The sequence below is a fragment of the Protopterus annectens genome, chromosome 1.part0, assembly GCF_019279795.1.
Source record: "Protopterus annectens isolate FY-2018-M chromosome 1.part0, PAN1.0, whole genome shotgun sequence".
In the NCBI taxonomy this organism is placed as follows: domain Eukaryota; kingdom Metazoa; phylum Chordata; order Ceratodontiformes; family Protopteridae; genus Protopterus; species Protopterus annectens.
In genome coordinates, this window is record NC_056725.1 from 1,608,168,558 (window position 1) to 1,608,186,715 (window position 18,158).

The window sequence follows — 18,158 nt, forward strand, 5'->3', positions numbered from 1 at the left end:
GATACCGCAGTACAAGGACAAAATGATTGACTTCAACAATTGGCTAAGCTTCTGGTGTCATTCTAAGGGGATCCAGTATCTGACTGCTTGGGATGACATGGTCGACAGACCACGATGCTTTGCCACAGATGGCCTGCACCTGTCGCCCTTGGGATTCTGGATACTAGCTAAGGGTCTTGCTGCCCCTATAGTGCCTTTTTTAGGCAAGATTCAAATAACAAATTCACCACCATAAAAGGAACAGGCAAGCAAAAACTGAGGGTAATGCTACTCAATGCTAGAAGTCTAAATCTCAAAATGCACTCACTCGAGGCACTCCTTAAAATGGAGAACATTGATAGCTGTGCAGTGACTGAGACCTGGTTCAAGGCTCCAGAGAGCACCCCTGCACTACCAGGCTATAACTCATACCATAATTTTAGGCCATGTAACCTGGACTGAAACATTAAAGACGGAGGTGTGTCCATATTAATTAAGGATATCCACACCTCCAGGCTAGTTGCTTAGCATAATGCATCGAAGGTTATCCAAGTGCAACTAACTCTGGGCAAAACTGCAATCCAAATTGTAGCTTGCTACAGATCCCCCACCATGCCCCAAGATTCCCACTCCTCTTTTCTTGAAGTACTGGAAAATATTAGGGTTCGACCAAACATCCTAATAATGGGCAACTTCAACTACCCCACCATTACCTGGGAAAACTACTCGTGTACCAGCTCCTTAGCTCAACGCTTTCTGGAATTCATAAACTCCAATGCCCTGGATCAACTTGTCCACACCCCAACCAGGGGCAACAATATCCTAGACCTAGTCATTGCCAACATGAGTGACCGGTGCTCCACACCTGAGGTCAACTCCTCGTTGGACCGATCTGACTATAAGCTAATCACCCTTTATATCCACATCCCGCCCCCACCCCCCATTAAGGAAACCACAGTAAAAAATTTATCCAAAGCCAACTTCATGCTTCTTAAGACAGAAGTGGTGAACTTCATGACACCCATGCAGATAGACAATACAGTTACAACTGCTGAATCCTACACAAATGCACTCTATAAGCACTTACACAAGTGCATGGATCGTGCTATCCCAAACAGAACCAAGACACTATCCTCCAAAAAAAGGAAGCCAATCTGGTGGTCCCCTGACATAAATAAACTGTACAATAGGAGGAAGAAACCGTTGCAAAAGAGAGTAAAATCCCATGAGTGGAGGAGCACCCTGGTCAGCCTCAGTAAGAAGCTGAGATCCCTTATAAGATCCTCCAAAGCTAGCTACGAAAAAAAAATCGCCACTAATTCCAAGGACAACCACAAAGCATTCTATAGCTATGTCAAGAATCTCGATGGCAACACCCTGATCTGCTCTGAGTTACAGCACAAAGGCAAGAAAAATTACAGAACCAACTGATATTGCCAACATCCTGGCAGATAGGTTCAGTGCTATCTTTACCCCCCTCTCACCCCCTAAAGCGCCCATATCTATACAGGAAGAATGCAGAGTCCCTGTAATCACAACTATGCAGGTAAAAGCTGCACTCTCTAAAGCCAAAAACACATCCATGGGACCGGACAACATCCCAGGCTGCGTTTTACATGAACTTCAGAATGAACTGGCTCCCCACTTAAGCACCATGTTCAATAATAGCCTCGCATCAGGCTTTGTGCCCACTGAATGCCGCACAGCAACAGTTATCCCACTCCACAAAGGGGGAGCCACCACTGATCCTGGGAACTATCGACCTATTAGCCTGACGAGCCTGGTCTGCAAGGCCATGGAACGTATCATCATGGGACTCATAAACGAAGACATCGGTAACCTCCAAACTCTAGATCATACCCAGTTCGGGTTTGTGAAAGGCAGATCATGCCTCCTGAACCTGATCGACTTCTTTGAGGCAGTCAGCAAAGCCGTAGATGAGGGTAAGGTGGTTCACACAGCCTATCTTGACCTCGCTAAGGCTTTCGACACCTACCCCCATTCTGGAATTATAGCTAAACTCACTAAACTAGGTATAAATCCCTACGTCACAAGATGGGTTGCCAACTGGCTCACTGACAGAACCCACACTGTAAAAGTTGCAGACTCCAAATCTGACCTCAAAGCAGTGACAAGTGGAGTACCACAGGTTCTGTCCTGGGACCTCTCCTGTTTGGTATCTACTTCTCTGAAGTACAGGCTAACACAGATGACTGCAAACTATGAGCCATAGTCAAGTCCCCAAGTGATGTGGACATCCTACAGAAGGGTCTTGCTGAAACAGATGCCTGGTGTCAGAGCCATGGCCTCAAGCTCAATGCCAAAAAGTGCAGTGTCACCCCCTTTGGTAAAAACTCTATACCCATGAACTACCACATAGGCAGCAATCTACTTAACAACGAATGCGTAATAGGAGACCTTGGGACCCAGGTGGACAGTAGTCTCTCTTTTGATAGTCACATCGCCAAAGTAGTCAGAGAGTCCTTCTATGTGGCACACCTCATCATAAAAGGGTTCTCATCCAGGAAAAAAGAGGTCATTGTTCCCCTCTACTTGACACTCATTAGACCCATTATAGAGTACAACGCCCCTTTTGGAATGTACCTCACAAGACATCTGCAGCAGCTGGAAAGGCCACAGAAGTACATCACAAAGATGATTACTGGCCTCAAACAAATGCCCTACACTGAACATCTCAAAAAAACTCCAGCTTTACTCCATAGCATATCGCCTACTCTGAGGTGATCTCTGCCTAATGTATAAAGCTATGTCAAACCCAGAGCTGTTGGGCATGCTACACTTAAATCCCAGTGTCTCTGAACCACATGTTCCAGGGACCTAAGCCTTGTCTCCACAATAAACAGGACATGCTGAAGGGATAGATTCCTGTCCCAGAGACTTCCCATACTCTGAAACAGGCTACCCATCTATGTCAAGCAAACTTCTTCATTAGCACTCTTCAAGAAAAATCTTGATGAGTAGATGAGAAATAGGAAATACACCCCTGGGTTCATTTCTGTGTCTCTGCTCGACAGTGGCATAGGAAAATAACTTTGTTGGGTGGCATAAGCCAGGGAACCTTGTTGGCTAGGCTTACATAGGCCCTTGGGCCAATAGCCTAGTACCTACCTATGAACCTATAAATGAACAACATATATCTCAGATGAATAAGCGTATTACCCTGATACAAGTTAATGAAGTTTTAAAATGGGTAAAATGGTAAAACTCCAGGGTTGATGTTTTAAGTATGGAATTATATAGTCAGTTTCCATTAAAATTTTTAGAATTATTGATTGACATTTTCAGGATAATTCAGGGTGATAAAATAATTGTTCTCTCATGGAAATTTTCTGTAATCTCAACTATTCTTAAACAAGGAAAGGATAGCCTCCTCATACAGGCCTATTTCATTATTAAATGTAGAGTGCAAAATATTTACTTCCATTTTCACCACAAGATTAAGAGATAGAGCAGATAAATTAATTACAAAGATCAAACAGGATTTATAGTAAAATTAATGTATGATAATATAAAAAGGGTAGTAACTATCTTAAATTTAGCAAATGGAATTAGCAAGAAATTGACCCTAATTAGCTTAGATATCAAGAGAGATTTTGATTCTGTAGGTTGGTACATCTTGTTTAAAATGTAGAACAGTTTATTGGAATATTAAAAAACCTGTATACAGAGTCCAAAGATTATTTAAAAAATTGGATCTTACATTTCTCAAAGATTCACTTTAAACAAAGGCACAAAACAAGGGTGTCCCTTGTCCCCTTTATTATTTGCATTAGTTATTGAACCCTTAGCTAATATTCTAAGAAGCAAAGGAAAAATTGATGGATTCTCAGTTAACAGAGATTGTCAATCTAAAATACTTTTTCTGAAGAAGATATTTTACTAACTGTAGAAGATTTAAATTATTTAATTGATTACAAGATAGTAAGTTTAAAGATAAATATAAATATAATTTTGAAGGAAAATAATTAAAATATTTAGGAATAAAATTACTCAAAATATACATATATGTATTTATATATTTATATAATACATTCAAAAGCTTTAATTCCTGACCAAAAAAAAAACTTTTATAGAAAATACAAAAAGTACAGTTTTGTACCTACCATAAATGTAGATGTTCGAGGATCCACATTGCTGCAGTCCTAACTATTGGGTAGTCCGCTGTCCAGTCGGCCCGAATACCAAAGTATATGGCTGACGTCGGTCAGGGCGCATTAGACTGACGTCAGTACGTCAGGGTACTAATGCGCATGACCGACGTCATATCCTCAGTCTTTACTTGCCCCAGATGTCAGAAGACCCTGAAAAGATAAGGCCAAAAACCAAAAACTCCCAAAATATCTGCACCAAAAAATATATATACAATATATACACAATTAGCAGAATATAACCTCACCTACACAACCACCCCTAAACACAGAGGGGAAGGAGGGATGTGGATCATGTGGAGCAATGTGGATCCTCGAACATCTACATTTATGGTAGGTACAAAACTGTACTATGTTCTTCATTCCACATTGCTGCAGTCCTAACTATTGGGTAGAATCCCAAAGCAGAGGTAAGGGAGGCTGGCAAATCATAATGAAGCAGGAACTGACAACATGCCTTGCAAAATAGCTGTGGCAAAACCAGCCCTAGACTTAGAGTAGAGAGGAAGGTGATAATGCTTAGAGAAAGTATGCACTGAACTCCAAGTAGCTGCCTCCAAAATATCCTTAGTTGCCACCCCCGTTAGAAATGCTGTGGAAGTGGCAGTAGCCCTAGTGGAATGAGGCCTAATCCCAGCTGGAATCTCCTTGCCATGATGGGAATAACAAAATGTAATGCAACACCCAATCCACCTAGAAATAGTTTGTTTTGACACAGGCTTGCCCTTTGAACTCAAAGCAAAAGAAACAAACAACTGCTGAGACTGCCTAAAATCCTTAGTCCTGCTCAAATAATAACGCAATAGCCTGTGTACATCTAAAGTGTGCAAAATCTTTTCCCCTTTATTTTGGGGATCTGCATAAAAGGTAGGCAAATGAATAGTTTGGTTTAAAGCCACACTAGAAACCACCTTAGGCATAAAGGAAGGATTAGTACGTAAAGATACCCTATCCTTATGAAAAATCAAAAAAGGCTCCACTGCCATAAGGGCCTGCAACTCAGAAACCCTTCTTGCAGAAGTAATGGCCAACAAAAAGCAGTCTTCCATGACAAGTATTTCAATTCAGCAGTAGCCACAGGCTCAAAAGGTTGTAGAGTAAGTTTCTCCAACACAAAATTGAGATCCCAAGCAGGAGTAGAAGCTCTACGTGGGGGTCTTATATTCTTTGCCCTCTAAGAAATTGCTTGAACAAAGGATGCGAAAACAATGGTGGGTCACAATCATAGTGAGCTGAAATTGCTGCAGCATGAATCTTAATGGAAGAGAAAGACAAACCTTTGTCCAGTAACTCAGTAAGATATTGAAGAGCCACACTCAAATTTGGCTCAGTAATCTCCAAATTGTTTGCTGCACTCCAAAACAAAAATCTCTTCCATTTTTCTGCGTACACTTTCCTTGTACTAGGTCTTCTGGCTTCCATAATCACTTTTAAAACTTGTTGAGGAAGCTGAGACCTGCTGTCTTTCAAAACAGAATATGCCAGGCTGTTAGATGTAGAGAGTGAAGCTTGACATTGAGCAGATGACCGTCCCTCTGAGACAACAGGTGTGGAATCAAGGGTAAAGGCCATGGAGGCTTCCTTACCAGACTCCTCAGTAATGGGTACCAGTGCTGCCGAGGCCAATCTGGAGCTATTAAAATCATCCTTGGCTTGTCTTGTCTGACCTTTAGAAGCACCTTTGGAAGAAGAGGCAGAGGTGGAAAGGCATACACATGAAGATTTTTCCAACTGAAAGAAAGAGCATCCACTTTCCAAGCTGTGTGATGAAATCCCTTTGTGCAAAACTTTGGCAGCTGGTGGTTTAGTGGAGAAGCGAACAGATCTATGTCTGGAGTTCCCCATGACACTGTCAATTTTTGAAATACATGAAGATCCAGTTTCCACTCGTGGGGATCCATGATTTGTCTGCTTAATACATCTGCTAAGGAGTTCTGTGCTCCCGGCAGAAACCTTGCCTGAAGAGTTAGTTGCAGACTGAGCGCAGTCTCCCATAAAATCATTGCTTGTCTGCACAATGGGTAAGAATGTGTTCCCCTTGTTTGTTGATGTACCACATGACAGTTGTGTTGTCTGTTAGAATCAACACCTGCCCTGGAAGAAGTAACTCCTTGAAAGCAATTAATGAAAACTGAACTGCTAACATCTCTTTCATGTTGATATGTAGATGCTGTAGTCTGGCAGGCCACTTGTCTTGTATCCACTTTCCATTTAGATGAGCTCCCCAAGCAATATCTGAGGCATCTGTCGTTAGAATCTGACTTGCCTCTGGCCGGGTCACAGAGAGTCCCTTGTTTAGGTGACATTCCTGAGCCCACCACAAAAATTCCTTTTGAATGCAAGGTATTATTTGAATGACAGTGTCCAAATCCTGGCAGTGCTGTGTCCACAGATTTTGAGATACCATTGTAGCTTCCTCATATGCAGTTTGGCATTGGGAAGCACCAGAATACAAGATGCCATGAACCCTAAGGCTTGAAGGACTGTCCTTGCAGTCAGCCCGGACTGAAGAGATAGATGATGGAAGTAACTGGAAAGATTCTTTTGTTTGTCCGGGGTTAAAAAGGCCATCTGGTCTGCTGTATTCAGTCTCACACCCAGAAAGCACATGTCTTGAGAGGGTACTAGACTGGACTTTATTTCGTTCACAGAATACCCTAGGCATCTTAGCACTGCTATGACATATTCCAGATGCTGTAGAAGATCTTTTTCTTGAGCCAGAATCAGGCAGTCGTCCAAGTAAGGATAGATTTGGATTCCTTTTAGCCTGAAGTAAGCTATCACTGGAGCCAGAACCTTTGTGAATACTCTGGGCGCAGTAGATAAGCCAAAGGGCAATGCAGAGAACTGATAATGAGAATTTCCAGCTCGAAAACGCAGATACTTCCTGCAACTTAGTCTTATTGGCACATGAAGGTAAGCTTCCTTGAGATCTAAAGTTACCATCCAGTGATCTTTGCCCAGCAGAGGTAAAAGCTGTTGTAACGTCAACATTTTGAACTTGGGAATGTCCAGATAAGTGTTGAGGATAGATAAATCCAGAATTGGTCTCCACGTGTTCCCCTTCTTTGGTACTAGGAACAGGCGAGAATAAAATCCTAGGCCCCTTTCCGGCACAGGAACTGACTGAATGGCCCCTATTTGGAGCAACAGAGAAATTTGCTTATGAGCCTCTGTTCTTTGAAGAGGAGGAATGTCTGGCATGCCTTTGAAAGGAGGCAAGGTATGGAAATAAAACCTGTAACCGTGGTGAATAATATCCAGAACCCATCTGTCTTGGGTAATTAAATCCCAATTTTCTTTGAAAAGAGACAGCCTTCCTCCCAAAGGTGCTGCCAGGCAAGAACGTACTGGCAGCTGAAAAGGCAGGTCATTGGGTCTGCTTACGAAAGGACTGACCCCTGCCCTCACCAGAAGTCTGAGCAGGGAACTCCCTGTCCTAGGCCTAAAAGAACCCTGAGCTCTGCCCCTACCACGTCTAGACCTACCCCTAGACTGGGAATCATAAGCAGGATAAGTCCATCCCTTAGTAGGCCAATTTCTACTAAACTTCGGAGTCTGCACCTGCAAAAAATCTTTAACAGTTTGCATAGACTTAGCCTTGTCCTCCATTTTCTTCAAAACTGCTTCCACAGGCGAACCAAACAACACATCAGACTGTAAAGGAGCATCCAAAATCCTTGTCTTAACATGCTCAGCTAAATTCTGATCTCTCAGCCAGGCGTGCCTACGAAGAACAGAACCAGTGGCAGCCACCCTGGAGGAGGCCTGCACAGCATCAAAACCACACTGCAAGGAATGTTTACCCACCTGTTCAGACACATGAACTAAATCCTGCAACTCTTTACACTCAATACCTTCAGCCAGAGCATCCACCTTAGATTTCAACTGTGAAAGAAGATAATTCTGATATTTTAACATGTGAAACTGACAATTCAACGCCCTCATGGCTAAAGTGGAAGAAGTATACACTTTCTTTCCCCATCTATCCAAAGCCCTTGCCTCTTTATCAGGAGGGACAGGATTTTTAACAACTGAGGCCTTCACACCTTTAGGCCCCTGAGAGACAGTTTCTGGGTCTGCCCTAGGACTTTTAAAAAGATACTTATGAGCTTCAGGCACCCTATAATACCTATCCGGTTTAACTGGGGCAGGAGGCAAAGAATCAGGATTCAGGGAAGCTTCTGCAAACACATCTTCCACCACATTCAAAACAGGAGGTATAGCTAAAGGCCTATGCTGGGGTAAAAACAAGAATTCCCTAAGCCTTTTCCTGGAATCAGAGAAATCTTGACCTTCCCATTTAAAATGCTCCCTCATGGAATGCAGAGTCTCTGAAAATGAAAAATCCTCAGGAGGAGAAGCAGAAGGAGTAGAATCATCCACATCAGAATCAGAATAAGGAGGGTACTCCTGCAAGTCTTCAGCCGAAGACTCAAGCCTCCGAGCATTGCTCAAAACTCTCAAACTCAGGTTCCACCCTAGGCCTCTTATCAGGAGGGGGCATAGAACCCCTAATCATAGTAATCAAATCCTCTGCCATTTTAAGCATATGTTTCTTAGGCAAAGATCCTGAAGCACTAGGAGAAACCCCACAGAAGCTAAACTTGGCCTGCCCTCAAAGAAGCCTTGGAAACTGAAGGGAGGCTCTAACCACCTTAGGAAGAGAGGAAGAACAGCCACCTGAGAAGCCCCCTCAGCCTGGCCTACTTCCTGAGAGGATACATCCTGTAACAGTAAAGTCTCTCCCTGAGACTCCAAAGAGACACCTGGCAAAACCTCCGGCTCCACTGAGCCTTCCAAAGAACCGGCGTCTGGGACTGTCGGTTCCTCCACCCTAGGCTTTGCTGCTTTATCTTTGCGTTTTTAGCGAAGCTGGCGTCGGAGCATCCGACGGCATTTTATAATTACAACGCTTCCCAAACACTAACCTGGCACAGTCTAACCTTCTCTTAATAGTGCGTTTGTTAAATCTAGCACAAGAGCGGCATCCAACAACGTCGTGCTCAGGCCCTAAACAAGGTATACACAAAGTATGGTAATCCCTATGAGGTATCTGTTTCCCACAAGAAATACAGTTATTCACTTTTTCTGACATCCGGTTAAATACTGAGGCAAGAAAAAAACAAAATATTCCCCAACGGGGTACTTAGCCAACTTTGATTCGGTCTGAAACTCTGACTTCAGAAACTTTCAGAACGCCAACCTGCACTCGCAAAATTGCTTCTGCATCGGACCATGCGGCAAAAAAGACTGAGGATATGACGTCGGTCATGCGCATTAGTACCCTGACGTACTGACGTCAGTCTAATGCGCCCTGACCGACGTCAGCCATATACTTTGGTATTCGGGCCGACTGGACAGTGGACTACCCAATAGTTAGGACTGCAGCAATGTGGAATGAAGAACATCAAATCATTTCTATGGTATCCTTGTTGACTAACATACAAAGGAAATTTGTCCAAGGTATATAAGTTAATTATAAATAATAATAACAATAATAATAATCATAATTAGTTTGATGCAAAATTCTGGAACATATTAGATAGCAGTGGATTGAATGACTCAATAGATGACAAGAATAAAGCCTTGATACTTAAATCAGGTAGTCAAGCATCTTCAAGTTTATACTAGAAAGTTTTTATGTGGAAATATATACATAGCATTTTTGTTAGTCCTTATAAAAATCTCTAAGTTTAGTGAAATTACTTCTTCAGTTTGTTGGAGATGTAGTAAAGATGTAAAAGCTGATTGGATGCACATGTTTATGGATTGCGAAAAATTAAATGTATATTGAGAAGAGATAAGTATTTTTTAAGGGGTTATGGTCTGATAATCATTCCTGAACTAGATCAGTAATACTAATGACTGTTCCACTTCCTCTATGTGTAAAAGCCAAAGAGCAAAAACTCCATTGGGCTCTCTTGGCAGCTGTTAGAAATGTTATTTAAAGAAATATGGAAATTAATCTCAGTTTCTATGTTCAAATAATTTTAAATGTAACAAAAATATTATAAAATACTATGGTAAAACTGAAAAAGAAGTGATCAGAATAAGATTTATAAATCATAGTAAGACCTTTAGTTGTTGGAATAACCTTGAAATTTCGCTATTGAAATACCAAGATTCTTAATGTGTTAATTGTATAAGATGTGAAGTTGAATTTTATCCTTTCTGCCTGTATATTTTAAATATGCTAAACTAATAAATATTTTCTTAAAAATAAAAAAATAAATAAAAAAATCAAGGCTTGGCCTATCAATATACCTGGTTCCGTATATTATTCTGCAGCTCAAATCAGTGCGTGCTATCTTAAATTTTCAACTTTCTGTCTATGTCACCCAAATCTTATATGCTTAGTTTCTATTGAATTTATAAGCATATTGTTTTTCTAGGCCCAAATGTTCAATTTAGTTAAGTTTTTTTTGACCAAAGTCTGTCAGTAAAACAGATGCCTACTTTAACTACATCAAAAGACATACAAAGAGTGCACTAAGGCATGCATTTTTAAAGAGAAGGCAAAAAAGATTGATTGACTGCTCCTAGTATAAACAGTTCAAACGATTGGGATTTAATATGATAGAAACTCTTAACTAAAATCAAAAGTGCATAACACTTATTTGATGTGCAGGCAAGTAAAACAGCTCTATAAGTGTAATCCCTCTAATTCATATGAACTACCATGGCCATGTGAATAACCACATACCTTATTGCAGTTATTTGGGTACAGTAACAAACAACCATCCATTTTGCACTTTTTTGCAGCTTCAGGGTGCTAGGCTAGGAGTGTTGTTATAAAATGCAGACATGTTTCTTCAAGTAGCACTGTAGAACTTGAGCTGTAGAGAGATAGCCATGATGATGTTACATTTTTTTTTTTATTTTGACTGTTTGCTTTCTCCATGGAAGAGAACACTTATACACAGTATTTTTGTTATGTAATTGACCTCCATGGAGCTATTTATGATGATCCTCCCCAAAGTCTTGATGCAATGCAGCAATGTCAATAACAGTAAGTCTAGTAACAGACTTCTCAGAGGTAAGGATGTACCAGGCATACTCTTTGTACTCAACCGAGTACATCTTTTCTGAATTCTTCTCCCAGGTTAGGCCTCTTGAGGCCAGAATATTTTTAAAACTTTCTAAATTAAAGTGTCTCTGAATGTTCTCTATACTTAGGATCATAGGATCATAGGAAGGTACTAGTTTAATGGCCCTAGAACCCTTACAAGCCTAGCCAAGTTCTACCCTTCTTTTCATGACTGCCCCTGTCCAAGAGGGACACAGGTGAAACCCCTGGAGTGAATTTACTGTTACTCATCCAATCATTCAGATTGCATTTGAAGAAGGCCAATGAGGTGCTCCGTATGACATGATGTGGGAGCCTATTCCAAAGGTGCAATAACCTCTGGGAGACAAATTTGTCCTTCCAGCAGGTTCTATTAAAGTCACATACCAGGTTAAGGTCTTTAGAGCGAGTAACCTGTGTACCATTTGACTTGCAGATATGCAGCATTTACAAAGATATGCTAGGAATAGGATAGATAAGAATACTCCTCTGAAAACAACCTTGTTATAGTTGCAAAGGACAACAGTTAACAAGTATGCATATATTTATTAAACAAATGGTGGGGGGCAACATGTGGAGAAATGTTCACATTTTAATTGTAAAGATGTAAAGCAAGATGAGGAAGAAACGATATGAGACTGGGCACATAAAATTACATTTTCTGACTATATTCCATCTTAGTGGTGACTTAACTTTTCCTAACAGATAGACAAAGGAGATTTGTAAAATGGTGCCCAAGGACAGAAAAACATAAGCTTCCAAAAGAAAATATATATTTAAAATCTTTCTTCCTGATGACCATATACTTGACCTGGGTTACATTTATGCAAGAGAACCAAGCAGAAAAGCAAGTGACATGCTTTGGTGCAGATGTGATTCAAAAGTTTAATCCTCTGGTATCATCATGTTTTTTTTTTCCTCACAACTGATTGTCAGTGGAGGGATTCAAAAGCCATCTGTGCCAGTGAATCCATTGCACAATGTAAATCTTGCATAAATCTGTCCTTGAATAAAGGAGATGTATCATGGGGCAGGCTCATTAGTTCTGTTTTGGCATTTATCACAGATATAAAACATTCAGCAAATGTACGCTGCTTCAAGTGCATGTCTGGAAAATTCCATTTTTTCCACATAAGGCCATTCCATCATAACTAATTTACATTGCAAAGATCATGATCTGGAAAAAGAATATGTTTTTGTTGCTGAGTTAGTAAAACCCAGGTTCGTTAATTTGATTTTGAAAACAGAACAAAAAGATTACTGAGAATCTAAGTTCAGGCAAAGACAATTTGCACTGTTAGCATTTTAATGTCTGCATCCTTTCACATTTCTGGAAAACTGATCCTTTTAAAGTAAAAGGTACTTACATTTTGTAACTTGCTAGCTTCAAGAAGTATGAAATTATATTTTACATTCCAGTTGCCTGAACAGTTCAGATTTTCATAGGATTTTGAAAAAGCCAGGTGGAGTCCTAACTAGACCTATTTGTCAGGAAGACTTATTAGAAATAACAGGCCAGCAACAGAGAAAATATCAAAACGTGATGGCATTCCAATGGACATATGGCAACTTTAAAGAAGTAGAAATAGTCACCCGTTTTCCACTCTTTTCCTTCCGTGTATTTTGTGTCATTAGCAGCATGAATTCTAGCCCATTTAACTTACATGACCCTAGGTTGAGGAATGAAGAATTCAGCATTTCTGTTTTTGTTGTTGACGTTTTGATATATTTTATCTAGTCCAAATCCTGGATTTATATTTTCATTTAGAGGGTTGGATATGACTGGTAATTTTATATACAGCTAAAATGAAGGCTGTGGTGGTGAATTATACCTTAACAACTCAGCAGATTTATTTATTTATTTATTCATTCATGCATTCATTTATTTATTTATTTATCAGTGTTTAGGGAATCTTCTGAAGAGAAGTATTTGGAAGCATGGATAAGAATTTCAGTTTAGGCTTCATTAAATAAAACATATGAAGAACTGACATGAAGGCTTAAAGATAACTTTAGAAGGTGGGTGGAAGGTTATTGCTGGAATGTCTCATGTTGCTTCAATGAATACAGACATTGCATTTTTTTGTGGTGCAATGTTTGCTCACATGTGTGTATATATATATATATATATATATATATATATATATATATATATATATATATATATATTCACTTCAGAAGCTCAAAATACTGAAATCTTGAATTTCAGTATCTCGAGCCTAAGAAGCAGAATCCACATAACAACTTCTTATTTTTCTTCTTTTGGCTTTTCCCGGTTAGGGGTCGCCACAGCTGATCACCTGTCCACTCATGATTGGCAGTTTTATGGTGTTGAGTTGCCAGCTTGGCGCCCAACCTTCCACAGAAGGCACACACACACACACACACACACACACACACACACACACACACACACACACACACACACACACACACACACTCACACCTAGGGCCAATTTAGAGTGTCCAATCCACCTACAGCATGTCTTTGGGATGTGGGAGGAAACTGGAGCACCCGATGGAAACCTACGCGACCACAGGGAGGGCATGCAGACTCCGCACAGAAGGCACCCCAGCCAAGGATCGAACCAGAGAACCTCTTTCTGTGAGGCAGCAAAGCTAAGTGCTGCACCAACCGTGGCCACCTTAGAATACAATGAAAACTAAAAACCACGAAATTCAAAACCTCGAATACCGGAGGTTTTGAATTTCGTGGTACTACTACACACACACACACACACACACACACACACACACACACACACACACCATCCTCCACACAAACACACACAATCTGCCTATAACATGAAAGCAGGGGGGCAAGCCTCCCTGGGGGCTGCACCCCCACACCCCCCTACTTAAATATTCTCAGTCCGAGGTCACACTACATACAAACACACACAAAACACCACCACACAAGCTACATTCTCCTCGCACACACACATCACAGCAACAAAACACACTGACAAACACCACAACCCCTACCCAAACCCCTTAACACACACACACACTTACCTGAATACATGACCACAGCGAAAGTTCAGAAGCATGAAATTCAAAACCTCCGGTATTCGAGGTTTTGAATTTTGTGCTTCTGAACTTTCTCTGTTCTATGGATTCGACTTCTTAGGCTCAAGATACTGAAACTCGAGATTTCAGTATTTCGAGCTTCTGAAGGAAACTCACATATATACATATATATATATATATATATATATATATATATATATATATATATATATATTTAGATCAATAAACAAAACTTTCTTCTGCTTAAGTCTTTGTATTCTTAAATATATATTTACAGTAATGTGTTCTTCTGTAAAAATGCATTAAAGGACTGTTTATTTTTTGTATACAGTTTGAAATCCTCTGTGTTTTAATTGATTAATTTCACCTTCATCTTGAATAGTGCAGAGTTCACTTACAGCATTATTTAATTTTCTTGGATCAGTAACTTTGGATTAAGTGCAATCATTTTCATTGATTTCATGTAGGCCTTCCAGTTTGCTTGGTACTTTATGCCATCCCCCTGCCTGCCGTGACATATTTATTTAGTTTCAAGGGGCACATATCACAAGATGAATCAGCATTATTTGACTGTATCTTACATTAACCAGTTTACCAATTTTCCCAAAACTACAACAATATTTTTGTTTTAATCAGAGGTAAGCTACCTGTTTCTCTGATTTATATATATATATATATATATATATATATATATATATATATATATATATATATATATATATATATATATATATATATTATATATATATATATATATATATATATATGTATACATTCATTTAGCCACCGGATATATTACCGATGTAAAACATGTCTGAGGCAAAATCCCAAAAAGGCGATCGCAAGAGTTGCGAATCGCAAAATATCACCCCCCTTTTTCACTCATGGTAGTGCTTGTTTAGGTGGTTGAGCGGTCCAGAATGTCAAATTTGGTGTTTTTTATGATATTCCGACTGTTCAGCATTCCGAAATTCAAGGTTTAAAGTCCGTGTTGTGCATGATCGAGCAATGTGCGCTCAATCAAATGAATGTATTCTATATATATATATATATATATATATATATATATATATATATATATATATATAAGTTATCTTCATTTGACTTAAAGCTCATTTGACTGACAATCATTTGACTGAGACCAAATGACTGAAACTTCATTTAAGTGACACTCCATTTGACTGACAGTTCATTTGACTGACAATTAGTACTGGCAGTGTCTAGAGCACTGTAAGGCTAGTAAAAGGAATATGTCCTTTTCCCCACTGTAGTGCGACCCTGGAGTTAGTATATATAGTTAGGGGTGTGTGGGGGGCATGGGGTGTGGGGGCATTGCCCCCCACTTAGTTTAATGTTATAATCTTTGCTTTTGGTTTTATATTGTTTAGTAACACCAAAGTAAGCTATCTTAGGCCGTGACTGACAAACTGATCAACTTTCTCACGTCTACAAATGGAATGTCTATGCATGTTCCATGTTCATGTATGTGTGCATGCATATTTATGTAGGTGTGTGTGTGTATATGTGTGTGTGTGTGTGTGTGTGTGTGTGTGTGTGTGTGTGTGTGTGTGTGTGTGTGCGTGTCTTTATACATGAGTGTACATTTCCGTGTATATTTGCAGACACAACCATTTGTATGGGTCTACTGCACATGTTTTTTGTATTACAACCTAAGTCCTAACTCCCTTACCACAAACCTGTACTCCCCCTCCCTAACCTTAAAACCCTTAAACATTCCCTAAATCTAAAATTCCAGTTCCCTCTCCTAAACCTAAATTCTCTGAGTAATCCTTAACCCTAAAACTCTCTTCCAACTCCCTAAACCTCTAACTCCTTTCCTGTTCCCTAACCCTAAAACACCTTTCCCATTCTGTACCCTCCCCCCAAAAATCCTCCCTTCCCACTCCATTCCACACAGCTGCTGCACATACCTTACTTAAACTCAAATAATGGGTTTATGCTAACTGCAACATCTGACACTCGAGTTTGAACACCACCAGCCACCTGCATCAGCTACAAGATGATCAAGTCCCTTGCTTCAAGACAGTGGGTTTTGAGTGCTTGGTAGTCAAGTGCTTGCAGCAGGACTCATATGCATGCATATGAGTATGTGTCTATCTTCACGTGTGCTTGCTGTGTTTCTGTATTAGGAATGCTTTTTTTATATTTGCTAGTCCTTTTACTTGCTGGCATCTCTTTGTTTAACAGGAAAACAGAATGGATATATGTGCTACATCTACATGAAATGCAGCCATCACCACAAGTTACCAGAATTTGTATATAATACATAGCAGCATTAGCATTTAATTGTATTATAAAGGTTAACACATGTTACAATTGCACTATGCCTGTTGTATTTTAAATTGTGTTTACCCCTTTTCTTGAAGAATAAAGATACAATTTTTTTCTTTAGAATTGCTCAGTAAAACTTTTGTTGTTGAAGCTGAGCAGTTCTCCAGGCACACCTGTGTTGATGCATTGTTTATCTGGGGCTTATGTGATGTAATAAAAAATAATGTCATTAGATATGTTTTACCTGAGCACTACAGAGAAAACAAATGGTAAAATGTACTGGTATTTTATGATGCAATGCTTAATCTTGCTACTGCTGATTTTAGTTAAGTGACTGAAGCAAAACGCATGTACAAAGGCACTAAACTCCCACAAAAATACATCTGGTGATAGTTTATAACTACTGCAGTTTCATCTATATAACTAAAATGCAAATATGTAAAATTGCACTTAGCATGTCCCAACTGTCCTTAGAAATGCAATTTACAAATATGCTGTTAAAAGTAAATACTATTATGCATTAAAGACTGAAGACTCATTTATGTACAAGTCCCCATCTGTTAATTTGACATTTGCATCACTGTAACATACAGGAAATAAAGACTGACTCATAGTGTATGTTAACGAGGACAGATTAAGAAAGATTGACTCTCTCAGGAGGACCTTCTAACATGAATAGAAAAGCATTTCATTAATTTTTATGACTGCAATTCTGTCATCATCAGTTCTACTACAATTATCATAGGTGCCATGCATTCTCTGAACTGCTAGGAAGCCAAAAGCATCATCACTTTTGTCATGTATAATTCCTTTACTTTTTTACACTAATTTTAATTCACAATGCATTACAAAACAAAAACTCATACAGTAAGAGTGGTAAAGGAATGAAGTGTCAGTATTTTGGATATCCACAGTGACAGAGGCTCTGTTTTATAGGTACATTAACTGAAGCAGATTATAAATACAACAATTTCCTCTCCAGGATTCTAAAAGGACGAATGAGTCATTTGTGAAAAGAAGGACTAATAGCCTAGATGCATATTGTAAACTGCATAATTATACTTTTGAAATTGTTTTGACTGTATTATTTTTTAGAGTTTAAATAGCTGTTTTATCCTGTTGTGCTTCAAAAATAATTCTGCCTAACCCCTCAAAATCCTTTTTAATAACAAAAATTATAGACTGTGGAAAGCATAGCTGAGTTCAATGGATAAGACAACTGATTAATCTACAGAAATATCTTGTGGCAGAAATTTAGAACTATACCTGCTACTCTATACCATAATCCCTAATCAGACAAGTGGAAAAAGTATTCCCTAACAAACCAAATTATGGATACTAATCAGGTGAAAGCCACTCTGCCTAGCCAATCTCAGCCTTAGGCTCTGGACATTACAACATTCAGAATGTCTCCTGGGTGTAGTGCAAGAACAGGCTTTGATAACTGAGAAGAGAAATGATTTATGAAATCAGAAAAGGACTAGATGAAACATTGAGTCAGATGTGACTGATAGAGTGAAAGAAGGTTTTCTTATGGCAGGTCAAGACAGTCTCCAAATAGACATATAAACCTCAATTTTTTTACAGACTTTTCTTGTTAAATAAACTTCTATCATGGA